This window comes from Nothobranchius furzeri, chromosome 12 (assembly GCF_043380555.1).
Source record: "Nothobranchius furzeri strain GRZ-AD chromosome 12, NfurGRZ-RIMD1, whole genome shotgun sequence".
Taxonomy (NCBI): Eukaryota; Metazoa; Chordata; class Actinopteri; order Cyprinodontiformes; family Nothobranchiidae; genus Nothobranchius; species Nothobranchius furzeri.
The window spans coordinates 12,395,717-12,418,587 of record NC_091752.1 but is presented as its reverse complement, the minus strand read 5'-3'; the positions used below and the strand labels follow the sequence as shown (position 1 = coordinate 12,418,587).

At 48.3% G+C, this 22,871-nt stretch overlaps 1 long non-coding RNA gene across 2 annotated transcripts; it reads left to right on the top strand.

Moving 5' to 3' along the window:
* The first annotated feature begins 12,912 nt into the window (after positions 1–12,912).
* Positions 12,913–21,154, top strand: LOC139062065 (uncharacterized). Of its 2 annotated transcripts, XR_011515652.1 has the most exons (4): positions 12,913–12,950; positions 19,466–19,765; positions 20,675–20,738; positions 20,825–21,154. It is a non-coding gene; the product is annotated as an uncharacterized lncRNA (long non-coding RNA). The 2 variants fall into 2 exon arrangements; XR_011515651.1 differs by lacking the exon at positions 12,913–12,950 and having other exon boundaries at positions 19,348–19,765.
* The last annotated feature ends 1,717 nt before the right edge of the window (positions 21,155–22,871 follow it).

Here is a 22,871-nt window from a genome sequence, read left to right as displayed (position 1 = left end):
GATCAGGAGCAGCTGGGCCACTCCCTCTCCTGGCAGGAGACTCACAGATGGTTAAGAGAACAGGAGTACTCACCCCAGCTCATGACACGTAATGGAGGTAAGATTAGTTGGCTAAGACATCCAGGCTCAGCTGCTGTTATAACAAATACCAGATTAATTGATTTAAAATGTCAGATTATTGTTGCTGTAATATGAACGCAGCTCTGCATTATGCTGCGCTGCAACAACAGCTTCCTTCATACTCCGAAAATTCAGCTGTTTATAAAACAGTGGTTCCAGGGTGACTCCTAATCGGGAGATGGGTGAAGGTGGGAATCCTGAAGGATTACTCATCTCTCTCTCATCAAGGCACCTAAAGGAGGCGGGGGCGGGGCTAAACCACATTAATCTATGAATGTTTCTTGTCATGCGCGCCGGCTGGGTGAAGCGGAGAAGAGATGAGGATCCAGGCCGGGGAGGAAGCAGGCAGACAGGTAGGATTCTTTACACACAGGTTTATTAGGACGCACACTGGACAATGAAACAATGATCCGACATGAAACACAGAACAGAAGGGGTTTAAATACACGAGGAGTGGGAGCTAGGGTGATTGGGAAACAAGAGGCAGGTGGGAGCAATTAATGGAGACACAGACTAAAACATCAGGGAAGACAGGACAGGGTGTGACAGTCCCCCCCCCCCCCCTCAAAGGGTGGATCCCAGATGCCCACAGGAACAAGGAGGAGGGGGATCCGGAGGGAGGGCCCAGAGGAACCGAGGGACCGATGGAGAGGCGGCAAGGACCAGCAGAGTCCGGGGGCCTGTGCCTGCGGCAGATGAGGAGGCGACGGACCCTTGGAGGCCGGCTGGGCCGGGGACACAGTCTCTGCAGGCTGGGCCAGGGACATAGTACCTTGGACGGGCTGGACCGGAGCGACCTTCAGAAACACCATTGGAACCAGAGATGGTGGAGACGTCGGACCAGAGGGAGCGTCGACCTCTGGAGTAGATAAGGCAACTTCAGACGAGACGACTTCAGAGGCGACTTCAGACGAGATGACTTCAGAGGAGACGACTTCAGAGGAGACGACTTCAGAGGAGACGACTTCGGAGGAGACGACTTCAGACACGTCGACTTCAGAGGAGACGACTTCAGACACGTCGACTTCAGAGGAGACGACTTCAGAACAGGAAGGGACGTTGACTTCAGAGCAGGAAGGGGCGTCAACTTCAGAACCGGAAGGGGTGTCGACCACAGGGCAGGACCGGGCGTCGACCACCATCGACTTCTGGTCCAGGGGCGTCGGCTTCTGATCCGGGGGCGTCGACTTCTGGTCCTTCGATTTCTGGACAATCGACCTCTGGACCGCCGGCCTCTGGACCGGAACCGGAACTGTCTGCATCTGGTCCGGGGGCATCTGCTTCTGGCCCTGGGGAGTCGGCCTCTGGTCCGGGGGCGTCGGCTTCTGATCTGGGGGCGTCGACTTCTGGTCCTTCGATTTCTGGATCATCGACCTCTGGACCGCCGGCCTCTGGACTGGGACCGGAACCGTCTGCTTCTGCTCCGGGGGCGTCCGCTTCTGGTCCGGGGGAGTCGGCTTCTGGACCGTCGACCTCTGGACCGCCGACCTGGGGACCGGAACCGGAACCGTCTGCTTCTGGTCCGGGGGTGTCGGCTTCTGGTCCAGGGGAGTCGGCTTCTGGTCCTTCGACTTCTGGACCGCCGACTTTTGGACCGATCCGGTACCGTCTGCTTCCGGGCCGGTCCTCTCTGCTTCTGGGCCGGTTCCGTCAGCTTCAGGGCCCGATCCGTTAGCTTCTGGGCCCGATCCGTCAGCCTCTGGGCCCGATCCGTCAGCTTCTGGGCAGGTGCCGTCTGCTTCTGGGCCAGTTGGGGTGCGACCTCCGGGACCACCACTGGAACTGGCTGGGAGAGAACTGGTGGTGCCGGAAACAAAGAAAGCAGGGAGGACATCCTGTCCAGCTAAAGCTCCCGGAGGCTGAGGGCCCGATGGAGCTGGGCCAGCTCAGCCCAGAGACCGGCGAGCTCCGCTGGGTGTGACGAGGATGACAGAGCGTCCAGGCGGGATTCCTGGGAGTAGACGAGCTGGCGGAACCGGTCAAGCTCCGCTGGGAGACTGACAAGCTCGGTCACCTGGGCTGCGGGCACTGCTCCTCCGCCTGGAGAGGATGGAACTGCTGGTCTGACCGGGGGCGTGTCCAAACTGGCGCGCCGAGCACGGCAGCTCTGTGCTGAAGCGCAGGGCTGTGGTGGATTCTGGCGTCTTTCCCACACCGTGGACCGACTCCGGGGGAGCAGATCGCCACTCTCGTGCCCTCATAGCTGGAGCGATCCAGAGCGTCTCCCAGTCCAAACTCCCCTCCGGTTCCGGGAGGACAGGGAGGAACGCAGCGGCTGAAGGTTGGCGATGGCGTCTTCGGCAAGGCGAAGCAGGAGGGGGTAGGCCGGCCGGTGATCAGACGAAAGGAACCGGAACAGGCACTCCCAAGGCAGAATCTCCCGGCTGGATCCATCAACGGGTTCGGGTCGGATCATTCTGTCATGCGCGCCGGCTGGGTGAAGCGGAGAAGAGATGAGGATCCAGGCCGGGGAGGAAGCAGGCAGACAGGTAGGATTCTTTACACACAGATTCATTAGGACGCACACTGGACAATGAAACAATGATCCGACATGAAACACAGAACAGAAGGGGTTTAAATACACGAGGAGTGGGAGCTAGGGTCATTGGGAAACAAGAGGCAGGTGGGAGCAATTAACGGAGACACAGACTAAAACATAAGGGAAGACAGGACAGGGTGTGACATTTCTACTATGAGGTTGTGTAAAAAAAATCCAACCTTTGAAAGTTAAATTAAGCTATAAAATACAAATTTAGTATTAAAAATGCTGAAGGAAAATCCTACTAAAGCAAAATGATTCAAAGCAAAATGAAGACAATCTAAAAGAGTCATAAACTATGTCTTTTAATAAAATATGAATGAATTATTTTACTTTTCATTGTGTTGTAATCTTTACTAACCCAAAGCAGTTAAAAAATACATCAAATGAAAAGCTAATTGATGCCTTAAGGTTTAAAAAAATCAAATGTTAGACCTGATTTTCTGTAAATATATATTTTTTAGATGTTGACACATCCACCTCCCATTTTTCTATAGGAATTGCTGTTGAATCATCTATTCTGGACAGTGTCTTATGTATTTTAGACAGTAGTTTGGGGAATTGAGATTAAGGAAGTCTAGTACCCTTGGTGATGTTTGTAATTCTACTTTATTAAGCTTAAAATTTTGTTTAACTGCAGATTTTATTTGGTGATTTTCTTAAATGTATTCTTATCTATCCCATAAATGGCATGAAATGCAATCTTTCAAATATGAATTCCAGGTATAGGACTCCTTTACACTTCCACAGGGTTCCCGCAGGGTCTTAAAAAGTCTTCAAAGCACTGAATTTAGGAAATTGTAAATAATACCTTAAAAAGTCTTGAATTTTGACAACTGGGCTTAAAATGTGTGTCAAATTCTCCGTACTGTATTTGTCAGCCACAATAATTTATATAGAGCTCCGGGAGTTGACGTCACTTCTCCCGGCATGCAACAGTCCAAATCGAAACGGCACCATATTGGCAGGCAGAAGCCCGCAGCTGGACTATTTGTTAATGTCAGAAAAAATCAAATGGGAAATATGGGAATGGTAGATTCCTGTTGTGCCCCAGGATGCAGAACAGACGTGGACAACATAAGGAATGAGCCATCTACAGGATTCCCCAAGATCCGGAGCGCCGCAAACGTTGGATCATTGTAATAAAACGCACTAGTGACCGGGCTAACATGAAACTGTGGGACCCCGAGAGTAAAGGTTTTCACTTATGCAGCGACTTCATATCAGGTACTTAAACCAATGTTTCCTCAACTGTGTATGGTGTTTATTTTAAATGCTTTTATTATGATCCTTAGTGGGCTTCCTAAACTTATTTTGGCGTGGCTTTTTCTGTCTTATTACTTATAGCCAAAAGTAAACGTCACGTAAAACGTTGCCTTGTGAGTTCTGCGTGCTGCCGTTTACGTGTTTTATGATCACAGCAATTAACCAGCTAAGCTGTATTTCATTTTTAAGCAATGGTTGATCAATTGTCAGATCACACATAAAAAGCACTTTGGATTGCTATTATCCGTCTCACCATACAGATCTCAGACAGATCCTGAGACGCTCCTGCCTGACATATTTATTTTATTCACGGAAAAAAAAAATCAAACTAGTGATTTCTCTTGGCGTTCAGTTTATACATTCAAACAGCACAGCACTCTATTTAAACTACTTACGTGTAAATCTGTTATTTGTCCATCCATCCATCCATCCATCCATCCATCCATCCATCCATCCATCCATTTTCATCCGCTTATCCGGAGTCAAGTTGCGGGGGCAGTAGTGTCGAGAGGCCCAGACTTCCCTCTCCCCAGCCACTTGGGCCAGCTCCTCCGGGAAATCCCAAGGGGTTCCCCGGCCAGGTCCGGTAAGAAGTCCGCTCTGACAGCTTCTGGCCTTTTAAAAAAAGTATCCCAGGGGCATGGTAAGGGTCGGAGATGTTTAGTCTATTTAATTTCTGATGATATAAAACTATTTCTTCGGTTTTAAAGTGTGAAGTAAACTCCGACGAAGTAAAATCCAAGCCGATCCCGTTCAATTTGTTTACATTTGTTGCCTGCCAACATGGCTTCTACTCTCTGAGAGTCACGTGACGTCCGGAGCTCTATTAGATAATGTAGCATAAATAAAGAGTGGCGAAACCAATAATTGAGAACGCAGCGCAGCCCTGGGTCTAAATGCTCCTAACACATGACATTCAGGTCCCGCGCTACAGCAGTGATGCTAAACGGTAAACGACACAGACCACACAGACTTCCAGCAGAGGAGAAGCCAGGAAAATCTCAGCAGACCATGAGAAACGTTGACTGGTGCCCAGGGCTGGGTGCCAGAACTCTGGACCTCTTTGGGACTGAGTGGAAACATCTGGTAGGAACCGATATCAGAAAAAAGTGTTCAAATGTCCCGATGTGCCACCGCGGGTCACATGACTGATCCCGAGTCACGTTATGAGTGGAGGAGACGCATCTTCTTTCAACACTTCTCTGCAGTTCATGGATGAAAATGCAAAAAACTCAAACGTTTGGGTGCGTTTAGCTAAAGGAAGCAGCAGCTAAATGCAACACCAGCAAGAAGATTTGTGCCACGAAAATCAAGAATAGCAGCAATAAAGCACCTCGTCGTGCAGGGCGTCATCTGGAGAGCAAACACATGGAAATTCTTTGACTGCAACAACGTAAACCCGAGTCCATCATCTTCCACACTGGAGGAGTCTGAGGATGGAGGCTGAGCAAAGCAGAAACAGGACATAAAACCACCTTAGCTGCCTTATAAATGCAGTTCCGCAGGTTGTTATTACTGCTGTTACTGACATGAAGGGAAGCTATTTTTATACATATATTTAAATGTTGGGCCTTTACTGTTTGCACTGAAGCTTTGCTGAAATAAAGTATAATTTAAATAAATATAATAAAATATAAACAATAAGAACAAAACCTTTTAAGTACACTCAACAAAAATATAAACGTAACACCTTTGTTTCTGCTCCGATTTTTCATGAGATGGACTTAAAGATCTAAAATTCATTTCAGATAAACAATATTACCATTTCTCTTAAACATTATTCACAAATCAGTCTAAATGTGTGATAGTGAGCACTTCTGCTTTGCTGAGATAATCCATCGCATCTCACAGGTGTGCCACATCAAGATGCTGATCCGACATCATGAGTAGTGCACAGGTGTACCTTATACTGCCCACAATAAAAGGCCACCCTGGAATGTGCAGTTTTGTTTCACAGCAAAATGCCACAGATGCCACAAGCATTGAGGGAGCGTGCAATTGGCATGCTGACAGCAGGAATGCCAACCAGATCTCTTGCTTGTGCATTGAATGTTCATTTCTCCACCATAAGCCGTCTCCAAAGACATTTCAGAGAATATGGCCTCACAACCGCAGATGACGTGTAACCACACCAGCCCAGGACCTCCACATCCAGCAGGTTCACCTCCAAGATCGTCTGAGACCAGCCACTCAGACAGCTGTTGAAACAATTGGTTTGTATAACCAAACAATTTCTGCACAAACTGTCAGAAACCGTCACAGGGAAGCTCAACTGCATGCTCGTCGTCCTCATCGGGGTCTTGACCTGACCAGCTCGTTGCCGTAACAGACTTGAGTGGGCAAATGCTCACATTCGATGGCGTCTGGCACATTGGAGAGGTGTTCTCTTCATGGATGAATCTCGGTTTACATTGTTCAGGGCAGATGGCAGACAGCGTGTGTGGCACTGTGTGGGTGAGCGCTTTGCTGATGTCACTGTTGTGGATCAAGTGACCCATGGTGGTGGTGGGGTTATGGTATGGGCAGGCATCTGTTATGGACGAAGAACAGGTGCATTTTATTGATAGCATTTTGAATGCACAGAGATACCGTGATGAGATCTTGAGGCCCATTGTTGTGCCGTACATCCATGAACATCACCTCATGTTTCAGCAAGATAATCTATGGCCCCATGTTGCAAGGATCTGTACACAATTCTTGGAAGCTGAAAATGTCCCAGTTCTTGCATGGCCAGCATACTCACCGGACATGTCACCCATTGAGCATGTTTGGGATGTGCTTGACCAGCGTATACGACAGTGTGTACCAGTTCCCACTAATATCCAACAACTTCGCACAGCCATTGAAGAGGAGTGGACCAACATTCTATAGGCCACAATTGACAATATGATAAACTCTATGCGAAGAAGATGTGTTGCACTGCATGAGGCAAATGGTGGTCACACCAGATACTGACCGGTTCTGAGTCCCCAGACCCCCCAATAAAGCAAAAAACTGCCCATTCCAGGGTGGCCTTTTATTGTGGGCAGTATAAGGTGCACCTGTGCACTACTCTTGATGTCAGATCAGCATCTTGATGTGACACACTAAAAAGAGAAATGGTAATATTGTGTTTCTGGAATGAATTTTAGATCTTTAAGTCCAACTCATGAAAAACCAGAGCAGAAACAAAGTGTTGCGTTTATATTTTTGTTGAGTGTAGTTTGTTATCCTCTCTTAAATTTAAAAATATGGATTTCAACAAAAGTATTGTTAAGGTACCGCCATCAAAACCCAGGTATCGTTAAAGTAGTAGTATCAAGAAGTATCTCCTCGTACCCAGCCCTACTGACTGTTGTGGAATTTCTTTTAGAGACGTAATTAAATAATAAGAAAGCCATCCATGATTCAATCAAAAGGGTTTTATTTCAATATCGAAAGTAGCCAAAGTAGCCTTGGGAGTGAGTCCTGATCAGCAGACCCTCCCCACTTCTATTTATCACCCTTTAACCCCCACCCCCCAAACAAAGGAAGGCCCTACAGTGCTATGTGGGGGTGATCTGGACCCATACCATGGGGCAGTGCTTACAAGAGACCGGATGTAAATTATGCTTCTCCTAGCCTGGCAAGCCAACCTAAATAAATGTATTATTTAATCTGGCAATGCTCCGTTGACGGGTCTCAGTTGTGGGGTGGGCTGTAGTGTTGTCTTTCAAACAATGAACAACGCGACTTACTCACCGTGGCAAATGTTGGTAACGAGGAGGCCCGCTGATGAAGAAGGTAAAAGTACATCCTTTTGTCTAAAAAAGAGCTTAAGTACATCTTTCTGCTCCTGATTTTAAAAAAGCCAGAGTCCAAATAGTCCAGACTGGATGTAAATGCTGTTTCTAACGAGCTGTTGCCATGTTGTTCCACTCTGTTGCATCGTCCTGCCCACCAGACAAATAGAGGGCCCTGATTGGCCCACAAAGCAGATAAAGCGCTGTGATTAGTCCACAGTGTGGCTTACTGAAAAACAATGTTTTAATGATTATTTCTGATTCTAACAGGTCACTCTGAGTTTCATAAGCAGGCTGAAGATGAAATAGTCTCCTACACCTATCTCCTGCAGTAACTTCTGATAGAAAACAGACAGTGAAACTCTAGGATTAGAAAATCCTGACAGATCTACCTCACACTGTCACTAACATTCATGGACACCCATAGGCGTCATTTTAACCGGGGACGCCGAGGACATGTCCCCGGCAAAATTTGTGATTGGCAGCTGTGTCCCCCCCCCCCCCCCACTTTCAAAAACGCCTGCTGATGAGGATTTTTGTTTTACCAGCTCAGATCTTATCCAGGGGTCGGCAACCTGTTCCCATCAAAGAGCCATTATTACCCGTTTCCCACAGTAATCCTGGACGGACCTTAATAAGCAGTGACTTAAGTGAAGCAGGCAGGTCGCGCTAGAAAATTTTGTTTAAAAAGACATCATAAATGTTTTCCCCCATCCTTTTTACTTATAAAATATGAAGTTAAAAACTCACAATTTAATTTTCATTCATTTGTCATTAACATGTAGTCTACACCCGTGCGTTAAGTGGACCATCTTCCAGTAAACGCACAGCATCCAGCCCACCTCTCCAAATGCGTAAAATGTGCATCAGCCGCTAGTTAGGCGCACCATCAGCTGATCAGCCCAGACAAGAGCAGAGCAAATAGAGAAAGAATAGAGGATGATTCTGTCTGGATGTGGATGGAGATTACATTTTACAGCAGCCTGATCATCATTTAAATACGTAAACCATCACCTGTCTTCTAGTCCATGCTATCAGCATATATTTTAATTGGTGTGTGTGTGTGTGTGTGTGTGTGTGTGTGTGTGTGTGTGTGTTTTCCACTTCAAACACTGGTCTAACCAACCAGACCAGCATGTCCAGTAACGTATTAATGTTACAATTAAACAGTTTCCCTTCATAGGCTAGGAACGTTTCACCTGCCGTGGCCCGACCGCTTCTGCTCCACATAAACTTTGTGCGTGATCAAACGTCTCTACGCGTCATGCGTCTCCATATTAGAGACGGGAACAAGCGCTGTTCAGCCAGTTTCATAATTTCATAAAAAGAACATTTTTCCAAGTGACACATCCCTCAGAGAGACCGGGTTTCCAGACCGCTTCAGTGGGAGGAAATCATTGCATGCACCATGGTTCTGCGCTGCGCTGCGAACCCCCCAGATCTTCAGCTCACTGTCCACCGTGGGCGCTCCGAGCCACACTGAACACAGTGTCCAGTATAAAGCTCTGATGTTCTGATGGGAATCTTTTACCTCCGCGATGTGCGTTAACGATTAAAATGTCAGCTCATCCATGTGCATCAGTGTGTGTCTGGGTAATTCTTTCAAACCAAGCAACATCCTTGAGTTCATCTGTCAAAATAAACAGTCAAATGGAAATATCTGTAACCTGCCGTTTAACTGTTTTGCCTTCTTGTGAAGATTGTTGCAAAGAGAAACAATTAAACTTGATTAACCCCAGAGCCACCCAGAGCGCATGTGGGAAGGTTCCTCCCACTGAAGCGAGTGTTTTCCAAACCCGGTCTCTCAGAGAGACTTGTCACTTAGAAACTGTTCCCTGATGATGAAACTTTGGCTGAATAGCGCTTGTTCCCGTCTCCAATGTGGCGACACATCCAGGAGCCGTCTGAGGAGAATCCCAGAATCTCACATCCTCCAGCTCATAAAGCGCCTATGATTACGCACAAGTGTGACGCGTCAACCCGGTCTCACAGTAAGACCGGGTTGGACCTGTTCAGGTTTACGCAAACAATCTTTACATTTAGAATTGGCATACAGATGTAAAATTAATGCAGTAAAATATAAAGCATTTTATTTAAATATCCATTCATTATTTTAAGAGCACAGAGAGCCGCATCAGATGGATGGAAGAGCCGCATGCGGCTCCAGAGCCGCCGACCCCTGTGCTAGCCTACTTTATTGTCCCCAGCAATTTTTAAACCCCACTGAAGTGTATGGTTATTGTCCCCAGTTTGTGGAAACAAACTGACGCCCTTGTGGACACCTATCTTGACTCACGACGGGGAAGGCTGTTGTTGGTTTAGTCCAGGAAACAGCAGAGAATGTCTCAGCTAGTAGAAGCTAAATGTTAGCATTGACATGACATCTTTCTAGTACTGAAATGGCGCACCGGAGCTTAGTTTCCCCAGAGTACGACTTAAGCCTATGCTTCTGCATCTGTGTCGGTGTGGAGACACAATGTCCTTATAAGTCCTCGCGAGGACTCTCCAGCAGGCTCACAAGGATGCACGGAGTTGAGCCCACTTTTCTAAACATCCTTCCTACGAGACAGATGCAATGCAATTTGCGCCTGGGCAGGACGCCGCTTTTGTCAGCGATGCTGCCACTGCGCCCTTAAAAACCTAAACAGAGCTGAAGATATCCAGCGGCACACATGGAGCAGCATGAAGAACACCTCGTGTGTGAGATGGCCGTCTGGATGGGTCTGCTGACAGTGTTTGCCCCGAGGACATTTATATTTCAGATCACCATTGCATTTTCTTTAACTTGTCAGTTTCTGCGTCCCCACCCTCCTGCTCGCCGTATGGTTAGTTCTCGTTTTCTTAATGAGAGCACAGCTAGCAATTTTTCTGCTGCTTTTGATCCACCCTGTTCTTCTGATAATGACCCAGATTCCTTAACTTCTCAGCTTAACGAGCACTAATTCTCTCTGGACAACATCTGTCCTGTCAGAACCAGATCAGGTCCTGCAGTGAACCCTACTCCCTGGTTTAACAACAGCCTTCAGTCTGAAGCACCAATGCAGGAAAGTTGAGCGCTTTTAGAAGAAACCCATCTCCACGTCCATCTGCTGCACCTAAATGATCTTCTGACATCCTTTAACTCTGCAGTCAGAGACGCCAGGGTTTCCTATTTCTCCAACCTGGTGTCCCAGAGCAAAGGGAACCCCAAGGTGCTGTTTAACACCATCAGCAGCATCGTCTCTCCTGCCTCTCCTACAGCCTCCATCCACTCTGTTGCAGACTGTGAGAACTTTCTGTCTTTCTTTGTGGACAAAGTCAATAAGGTTAGATCTAGCATCTCTCCTTCAGCCTTATCTCTGCCTCTCCCAACTCCAACCAGGCCCATCATCCTAGATAGCTTTGCTCCTGTTTCTTTGTCTGAGTTAACCAAACTAGTTAACTCTATGAAGACCTCTGCATGCCCCCTCCACATCTTACCCTCATCTTTGTTTAAATGCGCTTTTCAGTCCATCGGTCCCAGCATGCTCTCTATAATTAATGTTTCTCTGGTTTCTGGTCAGGTCCCTGCTTACTTTAAGAATGCTGTAATCCACCCGCTTCTTAAAAAACCGAGTCTCGACCCCTCTCTCCATAGCAGCTTCAGTCCCATCTCTAAACTTCCGTTCATCTCCAAGATCTTGGAAAAGGTTGTGGCTAAACAACTCACAGCTGCTCTTGGTGAACATAACATCGATGATAGCTTCCAGTCAGGTTTTTGTAGCGCTCATTCTACTGAAACCACTCTTCTCGTACCTCAGTTCCACTTGTACCTGCTTGACACCACTCTAATCTTTGCGATATAATTGTGCTTCCACTAGCACCAAGTTCAGCGCTAGCTCACATTTTCAGAACCATTCTCTGAGGAGTTCCGTTCACTCCGAGTAGGCACCATGATGCATATTCAAAGGGCTGTTGATCACATGGCTAGGGGGTAGAGTCACTGGTCTCACAGTTACCAGCGAACAAGCAAACAATGTGGTAACAAATAAAAAATGCTAATAAAGCGCTGTTACGGATCGATAAAGGACCACGACAGAAGGGAAGGAGCGGGTCAGACCGACTGAAGCTGAAAGTGGAGCACATGGAGGTGCTGTAGGACACAGAGCAGCAGCAGCATCCTGGACACAGCCTTGGACTCCACTAAGGATGATGGTGAGTGTTTTGTGACTTTAATTTTGTTTGAAGTTACTAATCCCATCAGTGGAGGTATATTTTTGACCAAACACAAAAGGCTGATCCCACTGTGTTTCCCACAAAGACTAAAGCTAACTAGCATCAATGCTATCAAATCTATGTTTGTATTTTCCACTCTGCTCTGTGTGTGACCTTCAGCTGTGGGTTTCTTTGTTCCAGATTATCTCCAGACATGCAAGGAGTGTTCAGATACTCAGTATTTATAACAACCGAGCTCCCCGGACTCGCCCCTCTGTCCGAAGCCTGCACCAGCCGACCTGTAGAAGCAGCAGAACCTCCAGGCTGTGGGCCAGGGCCTCAGCACCACGCTGCAGCCTGCTGTCGTTGGTAAGGAGGTCTTCGGAGGTGTTAAGATGGGTGAAAGCTGCTAAAAGCTTTCCTAAATATTCTAATAACAAAGTAAAAGAGGTTTCTTATAAAACTTCTAATTTATCAAATAAATATTGGAAAGATTCCAGTAAAACATGATGAAACGTGTCTTCTGCTGATTAAACTCAGTTTTTCATTTGTTCTTTGTTTTCACACATCTAAACTGGTAAACTCTAGAAGGTCTGGTGTTAAAACCCAGCCTGATTAGTGTGATCAGTTACATCTTGTGAGGAACAGAAGGTCTGCTCACCATTACTGTTCAGCTGGATAAACTATGTTCACTAATGTAAGTGCACTGGCTCTGAGCCATGCTTCTGAGCTTCAACTATTGAGCTAAACTGTAGCTACATGTTGGCAAAACTACAAACCACTAAAGCTCAAGAACTAACATCGTGGAACATCAGCACAAGTTATGGTCATAATCAAATGGAAACATCAAATGGAAATCCGCACACTCACTCTGCCAGACCTCTGGTTGTCATCTTGTTCCAACAGCCCTTGATGCCCACTCTAATATTTTCATGTTCATTTAAAAAGTAGCACTGATCATTTCCACTCATCTCGCTGTGTTCCGAGCATCGACATATAAATATTGAACAATGGGTTTCCATAGGCTCCAATAACATATTTTTGAAGATAAATGGGAGGTGGCCACCACTGCCATTTTGACCGTGTCACAGGTTCCGTCAAGCCCAGTCAATTCCACAAAAGGGAAGAGAGGTGGAGTTGAGGGTGGGGCTGTAAGGCTGAGATCAACTGACGACAACCGATCGAACTAGCTACAAGCTAACCTGAAGCTAACCCAAAGCTAACGTGGAGGTGGGAGCTAAGCTAACGGAGGTAGCAACCTAGCTACAACCGGAGTTAACTGTGCACAACACCAGAGCTTCTGAGTCAGAGATATGCCGGGCTGACCGCTGGGTAAAACCGGGTGGAACACAGAGGTCTCCCGAGAGCTCCACAAGCCAGCAGCCCGCGCAGCAGTCAGGAGCCACGATCAGACAGAGATGCGAGGAGCTGCGGGTAGGGGAGAACCGGGTGGAAAACATCGGTTTCCATCCAGAGCTCCACAAGCCAACAGCCCGCGCAGCAGACAAAAGCCGTGATCAGAAGGAGATGCGCCGAGCTGCGGGGAGGGGAGAAACGGGCGGAAAACATCGGTTTCCATCCAGAGATCCACAAGCTGACAGCCCACGCAGCAGTCAGGAGTCGCGATCAGACAGAGATGGGCCGAGCTGCGGGGAGGGGAGAACCGGGTGGAAAACATCGGTTTCCATCCAGAGCTCCACAAGCCAACAGCCCGCGCAGCAGACAGAAGCCGTGATCAGAAGGAGATGCGCCGAGCTGCGAGGAGGGGAGAAACGGGTGGAAAACATCGGTTTCCATCCAGAGCTCCACAAGCCGACAGCCCGCGCAGCAGTCAGGAGCCGCGATCAGACAGAGATGGGCCGAGCTGCGGGGAGGGGAGAACCGGGTGGAAAACATCGGTTTCCATCCAGAGCTCCACAAGCCGACAGCCCGCACAGCAGACAGAAGCCGAGATCAGAAGGAGATGCGCCGAGCTGCGGGGAGGGGAGAACTGGGTAGAAAACATCGGTTTCCCTCCAGAGCTCGACAAGCTGACAGCCCGCGCAGCAGACAGAAGCCGCGATCAGAAGGAGATGCGCCGAGCTGCAGGGAGGGGAGAAACGGGTGGAAAACATCGGTTTCCATCCAGAGCTCCACAAGCCGACAGGCCCCGCAGCAGTCAGGAGCCGCGATCAGACAGAGATGCACCGAGCTGCGGGGAGGGGAGAACCGGGTGGAAAACAGAGGTCTCCCGAGAGCTCCACAAGCCGATAGTCGGAACCCAGCTCCACTAACATGTTATATTTCAACCCATTTTCTTAAGTGCAGCATTATGTTAAATGCACTGGGTTTTACCCTATTATATTTAAATTGCATGGTTAAACAGTACATGTTAAAATCTCTAGTACATGCCCACATTCTCCACCACTCCTCCTTGAACCGTCACCTTATCGTGGTGGAGGAGTTTGAGTGCCCTAATGATCCTAGGAGCAATGTTGTCTGGGGCACTTTGTGCCCCTGGTAGGGTCTCCCATGACAAATTGGTCTTAGGTGAAGGGTGAGACAAAGAACGGTTCGAAGGATCTTTCATGGATGTAAATTCAAAGAGTCGGAGTACCCGGCCCGGAGGGTTACCGGGGTCCCACCCCGGAGCCAGGCCTGGGGTTGGGGCCCGTGAGCGAGTGCCTGGTGGCCAGGCTTTCGCCCATGGGGCCCGACCGGGCCCAGCCCGAACCGGATACATGGGCTCATCCAACTGTGAACCCACCACCCGCAGGAGAAACATGAAGGGTCCGGTGCAATGTGGATCGGGTGGCAGACCAAGGCAGGGGCCTTGGCGGTCTGATCCCCGGACAAGGAAACTGGTTTTTGGGACATGGAACGTCACCTCGCTGGCGGGGAAGGAGTAGGAGTTTGTGGCAGAGGTTTAGCGGTACCGGCTAGATATAGTCGGACTCACCTCGACACATAGCATTGGCTCTGCAACCCAAGTCCTTGAGAGGGGTTGGACACTCTCCTTTGCTGAAGTTGCTCCGGGTGAGAGGCGGCTTTTTGTTAGCCTCAAGACTCTCTGCCTGTGTGTTGGGGTTTACCCCGAGGGACGAGAGGGTAGCTTCCCTGCGCCTTCGGGTCGGGGAATGGGTCCTGACTATTGTTTGTGCTTATGGGCCAAATATCAGTTCAGAGTACCCACCCTTTCTGGAGTCCCTGGGATGAGTGCTAGATAGTGCTCTATCAGGGCACTCCATTGTCCTGCTGGGGGACTTCAATGATCACGTGAGCAATGACAGCTTGACCTGGAGGGGTGTGATTGGGAGGAATGGTCCGCCTGATCTGAACTCGAGTGGTGTTTCGTTATTGGACTTCTGTGCATGCCGCAGTTTGGCCATAACGAACACCATGTTCGAACATAAGGATGCCCATTGGTACACTTGGTACCAGGGCAGCCTAGGGCGCAGGTCGATGATAGACTTTGTAGTCGTATCATCTGACCTGTGGTAGTATGTTTTGGACACCCGAGTGAAGAGAGGTGCGGAGCTGTCAACTGATCACCACCTGGTGGTGAGTTGGATCAGATGGCAGGGGAAGATGCCGCGTAGACCTGGCAGACCCAAACGCATAGTGAGGGTCTGCTGGGAACGCCTGGCAGAAGAACCTGTTAAGACTGTCTTCAACTCCCACCTCCGGCAGAGCTTTGACCACGTCCCGAGAGCAGTGGGGGACATTGACTCCGAGTGGGCCTTGTTCCGCTCTGCGATTGTTGTGGCGGCTGTTGCTAGCTGTGGTCGCAATGTGGCCGGTGCCAGTCGTGGTGGCAACCCCCGTACCCGCTGGTGGACACCAGAGGTTCGGGGAGCCATCAGGCTGAAGAAGGAGGCCTGCAGGGCGTGGCTGGTCTGTGGGTCTCCGGAAGGAGCAGACGGGTACCGGATAGCCAAGTGGGGTTCAGCAGTGGCAGTTGCCGAGGCAAAATCTCGGGCATGGGAGGAGTTTGGTGAGGCCATGGAGAAAGACTATCGATCGGCTCCAAAGAGGTTCTGATAAACTGTCCGGCGCCTCAGGAGAGGAAGGCAGCAACTCGCTCACACCGTTTACAGTGGGGATGGGAAGCTGCTGACATCAACTGGGGCTATAGTCGGAAGGTGGAAGGAATACTTTGGGGAGCTCCTCAATCCCAACTATGCACATTCCGAGGAGGAACCAGAGCTGGGAGACCTGGGGATGGATGGTCCAATCTCGGGGGCAGACGTTGCTGAGGTAATCAAACAACTACACAGCGGCAGAGCCCCAGGGGCAGATGAGGTTCGTCCTGGGTATCTCAAGGCTATGGATGTTGTAGGGCTGTCATGGTTGACACGTCTCTGCAACATTGCGTGGTCATCGGGGGCAGTTCCTGTGGAGTGGCAGACCAGGGTGGTGGTCCCCATCTTTAAGAAGGGTGACCTGAGGGTGTGTTCCAACTATAGGGGGATCACACTCCTCAGCCTCCCTGGAAAGGTCTCCTCAAAGGTACTGGAGAGGAGGGTCCGATCGATAGTTGAATCTCAGATTGAGGAGGAGCAATGTGGTTTTCGCCCTGGCCGTGGAACTGTGGGCCAGCTCTATACCCTTGCAAGGGTGATGGAGGGGGCATGGGAGTTTGCCCAACCAATCCACATGTGTTTTGTGGATTTGGAGAAGGCTTACGACCATGTCCCCAGGGGCACCCTGTGGGCAACGCTCCAGGAGTATGGGGTGGGTGGCTTTCTGTTAAGGGCCATTCAGTCCCTTTACCAGAGGAGCGTGAGTTAGGTCTGCATAGCCGGTAGTAAATCAGACCTGTTCCTGGTGAGGGCTGGACTCCACCAGGGCTGCCCTTTGTCACCGGTTCCGTTCATTACCTTTACGGACAGAATTTCTAGGCGCAGCCGTGGTGTGGAGTGTGTCAAGTTTGGTGGCAGGAGAATCTCGTCTCTGCTTTTTGCGGATGATGTGGTCCTCCTAGCTTCATCCAGCTCTGACCTTCAGCTCTTGCTGGGTAGATTCGCGGACGAGTGTGAAGCAGCTGGGATGAGGATCAGCACCTCCAAATCTGAGACCATGGTTCTTGACTGGAAAAGGGTGGCTTCCCAACTCCGGGTCGGGGGAGAGGTCCTACCTCAAGTGGAGGAGTTTAAGTATCTTGTTCACGAGTGAGGGTAGGAGGGATCGGGAGATCGACAGTCGGATTGGTTCAGCATCTGCAGTGATGCGGACGCTGAGCCGATCTGTTATGATGAAGAGGGAGCTGAGCCAGAAAGCCGGGCTCTCAATTTACCGGTTGATCTACGTCCCAATCCGCACCTATGGTCATGAGCTGTGGGTAATGACCGAAAGAACGAGATTGCGGATACAAGCGGCCGAAATGAGTTTACACCGTAGGGTGGCCGGGCTCAGCCTTAGGGATAGGGTGAGGAGCTCGGACATTCTGGAGGGACTCTGAGTAGAACCGCTGCTCCTCCGGATCGATATCCTGCCGGCAGGAGGCCTCCGGGTCGACCCAGGACACGTTGGAGAGGTTACATCTCCAATCTGGTCCGGGAACGCCTTGGGGTCCTGCCGGAGGAGCTGGTGGAGAAGGCCAGGGAGAGGACGGTCTGGAGCTCCCTAGTTGGGATGCTGCCCTCGCGACCCGGACCCGGATAAGCGGAGGAAGACGATGAGACGACGATGTTAAAATATAAGCTCAGCTCGGCAGTGACCTAAAATACATAAATGTAATTTTACTTACCGAAAAAAATGAAGTGGAGACTCCTTGGATGCTCTATCAGCGCAATTAATGCCACAGCAAGTCATTTTGTCCAACAATTGCACAAATAATATCCACAAAAGAATACACAAACACAGAGACTCAAAATCCCAGAACAGTTTCCAGGCCAGACGAGGCTCTACTGAGGCCTTTCCACGGAGCTAGCTCTGTGGTCACGTGGGTCTGAGGCTCATTAATTATACAGAATTTTAGGCTTTTAATACACTTAGAAGAGTGAGAAAAAAAATTCAACCCCCTCAGAGTTGTCATGAGTGTAAACTAGATCATTTAAACAAAAAACATGTTTTGGTACCAGGCTGTAAACATGTTTATTTCTGCTGTGAAATTGGTATTTTTAACATGGGAGTCAATGAGGATTTGCTCGCTTCTGACACCAGCCCCCAGCGGATGAGGGTGGAACTGCAATTTTTGGTACGTCCGGGTTAAGACTAGTTTCAGAGCCGCATTGTGGGGGCTTGGTCGGAACCCAGTTACGTCCACAGCGTTTTTGGCAGCGGTCTTGAAGAAAAGTGTCCAGTTGGAGAGTTGAGACTGCTGTCAAGGCAAGTGGCTGTTGAGAGCAGACAGGAGTGGCCTTTAAGTGGTGTCCTCTCCTTTCTGCAGCAACTTAGTCACATCTCTCACTGCAATTTTTGGTACTTACGGGATTGCTTCAATTTTTGAGCTGCATTGTGGAGGCCTGGTTCTGAGCACGACCAGCTCAGGGGTGGGCGGCTGCTGATTGCGACCCCTTGGGTAATCCTCTGCTCCTGTTTGGGGGTTTGGGGCTTCTTTGGTGGCAGTCTCCCTGGGGTCCCTGCGCTCTGGGGCAGCTCCTGGATCTCTGAGACTTGGAGCTCCCTCCGTCTCCTACACATCTTTGGGGGCAGATCTGTGTCCCCCCAAGCCCCCACAATGCGGGTGTAAAATTGAGTCCAACGCGGAAGTGACTCGATGATGATTACGATGATGATGGTTATGATTTTGATGATTATGATGGTGAGGAAGAAGATGATTTGGATGATGATGGTAATGATGATGATTTTGATGATGATCATTAAAATGATGATGGTGATGATGATAATGGTGAGGATTTTGATGATGATGATGATGATGATGATGGTGGTGGTGGTGGCGATGATGGTGGTGGTGATGATGATGATAATTTTGATGATTTTGATGATGTCATGATGATGATGGTGATGATTTTGAGGATGATGATGATGATGATGATGATGATGATGACGGTGATTTAGATGATGATGATGACGATGAGTTTGATGATGATGATGATGATGATGATGTTAATGATGGTGATGACATTGACATTTTAAACACATGACCTGTGTGGTGGCTGTGGTTGGCACTAAATGCACTGTGAATTATTACTGTGTTTCTCAGTAAAATAGTAAGTTTATAAATCCTTGTGTTGCTGGTGCAGTGGTATTTGGTCTTGTTGTGTTATTGTGTGTCCTCTTTCTCTCTGTCTGCAGGGAACCAGGTTCTTGTTCATCGTTTATTGTTTATTTAAAGCGTTTAAACATTAGCAAATATGTTTGTTTTATCTGACAAACAGACCAATTAAACTCAGTCGTTCACTGAGGAAATGCACATTTTTCTGTTGGATTCAGTAACATTTATTTTGTTTCCATGGAGACATTCAGAATATTCTGCACCATAATGTCTACTGGGACATCGATGGAGCAGCATAACCCAGTTTAGCTGATAAACAGCCAGGAGGTTGTCTGCTGCAACCATAGACTGTACATATACTGGACAAACGGATTCCATTGGCTTCAATAACACGTTTGTTGTCTATAATGGGAGGTGGCCACCACCGCCATTTTGACCGTGTCACAGGTTCCGTCCAGCCCAGACAATTCCATAAAAGGGAAGAGAGGAGGCGCTGAGGGTGTGGCTGTAAGGCTGGGCTCGAGTGACGACACCCAGGCGAACTAGCTACGAGCTAACCTGAAGCTAACCCTGGCTAACCCAAAGCTAAAGCGGAGGTGGGAGCCGAGCTAACGGATGTAGCCACCTAGCTTCAACCCAACCGGAGCTAACTGGAACACCCACCGACCTGAACCTTACACGGAGTTTAGGTGGAGGTTTTCTGCGCCCGTTCGTGAGAAGTACCTGTATTAAAAAAGTTTTAAATCGGTAAGTTTATAATTTATTTCCGTAATGAAAACATTTTGCTTTGAGCAAGTTTTCAGTACAGTTTTTTTCGGCGCTATCACTCCTGAGTCGCACCAGCCATTAAATGTATCATGAATAAGAGAAAATATATTTAAGTCGTATTTTAGGGGGACATTTTATTATCTTTCTTACAAAATCTGAGACCAAGCGTTTCACATTGCAACACAAGCACCGGTAACCATAACAGAATGAACAACAGCCAGCAGAGGAGAGGATGGCGGTGTTTCAAACCCTCCCGGCCGGCGAGGACAGCTCATTCCTGGGCTGGAGCCGGCCCTCAGCACCCCGCCACAGGCTCTAACAGATGCTGGCGGTGTTTGAAACCCTCCCAGCGGGACAGGGGAACTCATTCTTGTGTGGGTCGGAGTCGGCCCGCAGCAGCGTGGTGTAGCCTACGTATTTTGTTATATAAGTCGCTCCGGAGTATAAGTAGCAGGACCTGCCAGAAAATGTAAAAAAGTGCGAGTTATAGTCCGGAAAATATTGCAGTTATTAGTATTCGAGCTAAATTAGCAGCGTAAATACATTTCATATATTTCCAAAATGTTATACTTGTTTGTATCTTGTACAGCCAACTAGTCTTTATTCTGGACTCAGTACAATTTACCAAAAGTAAAGAGACATTCTACAGATGAAGTAAGCACAAGATAACTTACTGGAAGACACGGAATTATCATCAGAACCAGAACAAGAGAGCCTGATAACAGTCGTGAAAATAACAGTTAAAAAGTATGTATGTATAATAGAAATAAAAATATATTAGAATTAGTGTAACTCACTGTGATCCAAACAATAAATCAGCCATAGCTTATTAGTAAATATGACATGAGGTCTGGGAGTTTTTAATTTTAATTTTGATTTTTTTGTTAGATCTGTTTAAATGTCACCATGGCAGCCTGTGTGTCTCCAACATCAGCTACACAAAGCAGCAAGTGTAAGTTCCACATACCTGTCTCACCACTTCATGTGTGGTTTTGTACTTTAAACAATTATGACAAACCTGTTATTTTTTCTCCATAGCCATTTGGATCATTGGAGACAGCTGAGTGAGGCGTGGTGCCCAGAGAGCTGCAGAGACAACCTTGGCCTCCCTGACGTCTGTGTCTCCTGGTTCGGTTGGGGCGGACCATCGACATACATACATGTGCCGACACTTTGCGCCCTGTTTTATAAAATGTAGTGTTAAAAATAAATGTTTTTGCTCAATTACTGGAATTTCTTTGGTTAAGACAAAAGTGAGGAATAATCATTTACAAGTTATTTGTACAACAGGCCCATTTTAAATCCCAACAGTTTCTTAGCAGACAATAGAAATGTGTTCTTTACTAACTTTACTTGGTTTAAAACTCTTACTAAAATAGTGCCGTATTGCAAAACCCAATCATACTTGTTATGTATACATTAGCTTTGTAGATATTTTTTACAGATATATATTTGTGTGCAACAAATCCAAACTTAAATAGTTTGTCATTCTTTATTGAAAAACAACAAAATACAGTTATACAGAAGAGTGGGAAAATGATAATGTGAAAGTATTGCTATTTAAATGTAATCCTATTTATCTTTAAAAAGAAAAACTCTAAAAATGTCCTGTACAGCATCATGACAGAAGAATGGTGGTCTGTCTGTCAGAATGTGCTGAACAGATTTGCTCTTTGAGGAGGAGTGTCATGTTTGGAGGAAGGTACTTAACCCAAGACATGCAGAATACAACACTGACCAAAAACTGATGGAAAAAATGATTTATTTATAAGGAGGAACTTAAGGTGCACAGATAAGTCTGTGGTTGGAACTGCAACAACAGCTCAGCATCTGGAGGAGGGAGAACACAGGTGAGCTTAGGTTCTGGTTTCAAAATCCATTGTAGGCAGGCAGAGGTGTTCAGCAGACTTACTGTGGTGGGTGTATGTGTTGGCTGGAGGAGAGAGAGGTAGAGAGCCGGGGGAAGCGCAGGAGAGGGAGCAGAGGTGGAGAGAAGCGGGGCGTCCTGGTGGATGGGGCAACGGGTGAGATGAGAGGTGGGTTATGGAGGGTGGTGATAAGGTCCGTGTGTTGAATATCCAAATCCTGGAGTAGAGGTCAGTATCCAATGAGGTCGACAGGAATCCTGAAGAATGGTAAATCCAATCTAAGAGCAAAAACACTACGACATAACATTAATCCTAGGAACACTAGAGGTAACACGAGTGGCTGGTTACTACCAAAACTGAGGCAATCTTCTGGCGTCAAATTTTGTCCTCCATCCACCTTAAATAGGAAAGCACCCCGCTGATCGCTGATCAGGAACGGCTGGGGTGGAGTCACCAGAACCATGAAGAACGTGTCTCCAGAGACAACTCGGGTCCTGGTACCGATCAGGAAAGCGGACCTTATCACCCAGAGCTGCCAGGTCACGCTCAAAGCCTTCATGTTCACGCTGCAGAGCCTGAACGCTGGCCAGGTGGTGGCCGTAGTTGTCTGTGTTCAGGGCCTGGTTCTTCTCCTCGATCCACTCTTTGGTCTCATCAGCGTCTCTGAGAAGACATCAGAACTCCGTCTGAGTGTGGGTCCAAACTCTACTGACCCGTAAGCGGCGCATAAGTGTGCGGGGTACCTGTGGAAGCGCTACACCTCATGGGCGCTGCCCAGCATGTTGCAGCGAGCGCCAGCGGTTGTTCAGCTCCTGGAGAGAAACCAAACCCAGTGAGATGAAGGTGGACGCCAGCGGGCTGGACGCCGGACGAGGAAACCTGGAGACGGATCGCTCAGACAGGAAGGGAAGAGCTTCCTCTTACCTTGATGGAATTAAAGTTAGCCGTCGTCTGAACGCCCAACCGTACGGTCTGAGGTCAAAGGTCACAGGAAACACACACCAGTCAGCAGTCATACAGATGCATAAAGATAACTGTAGCCATGGCAACCAGCTGACATGTCCCCACTTTCACCAGCACCTGGTGCCTGCCGGGTCACCTGAATTCCTGTGTGATGTCAGCACGGTCGGCCGTGACTGCTGCCATCAGAGGTGACCTCTGATCAGCTGAATGAACTCACCTTCTAGGGTGACGCCGTGTTACCCCGGGTTTCCACG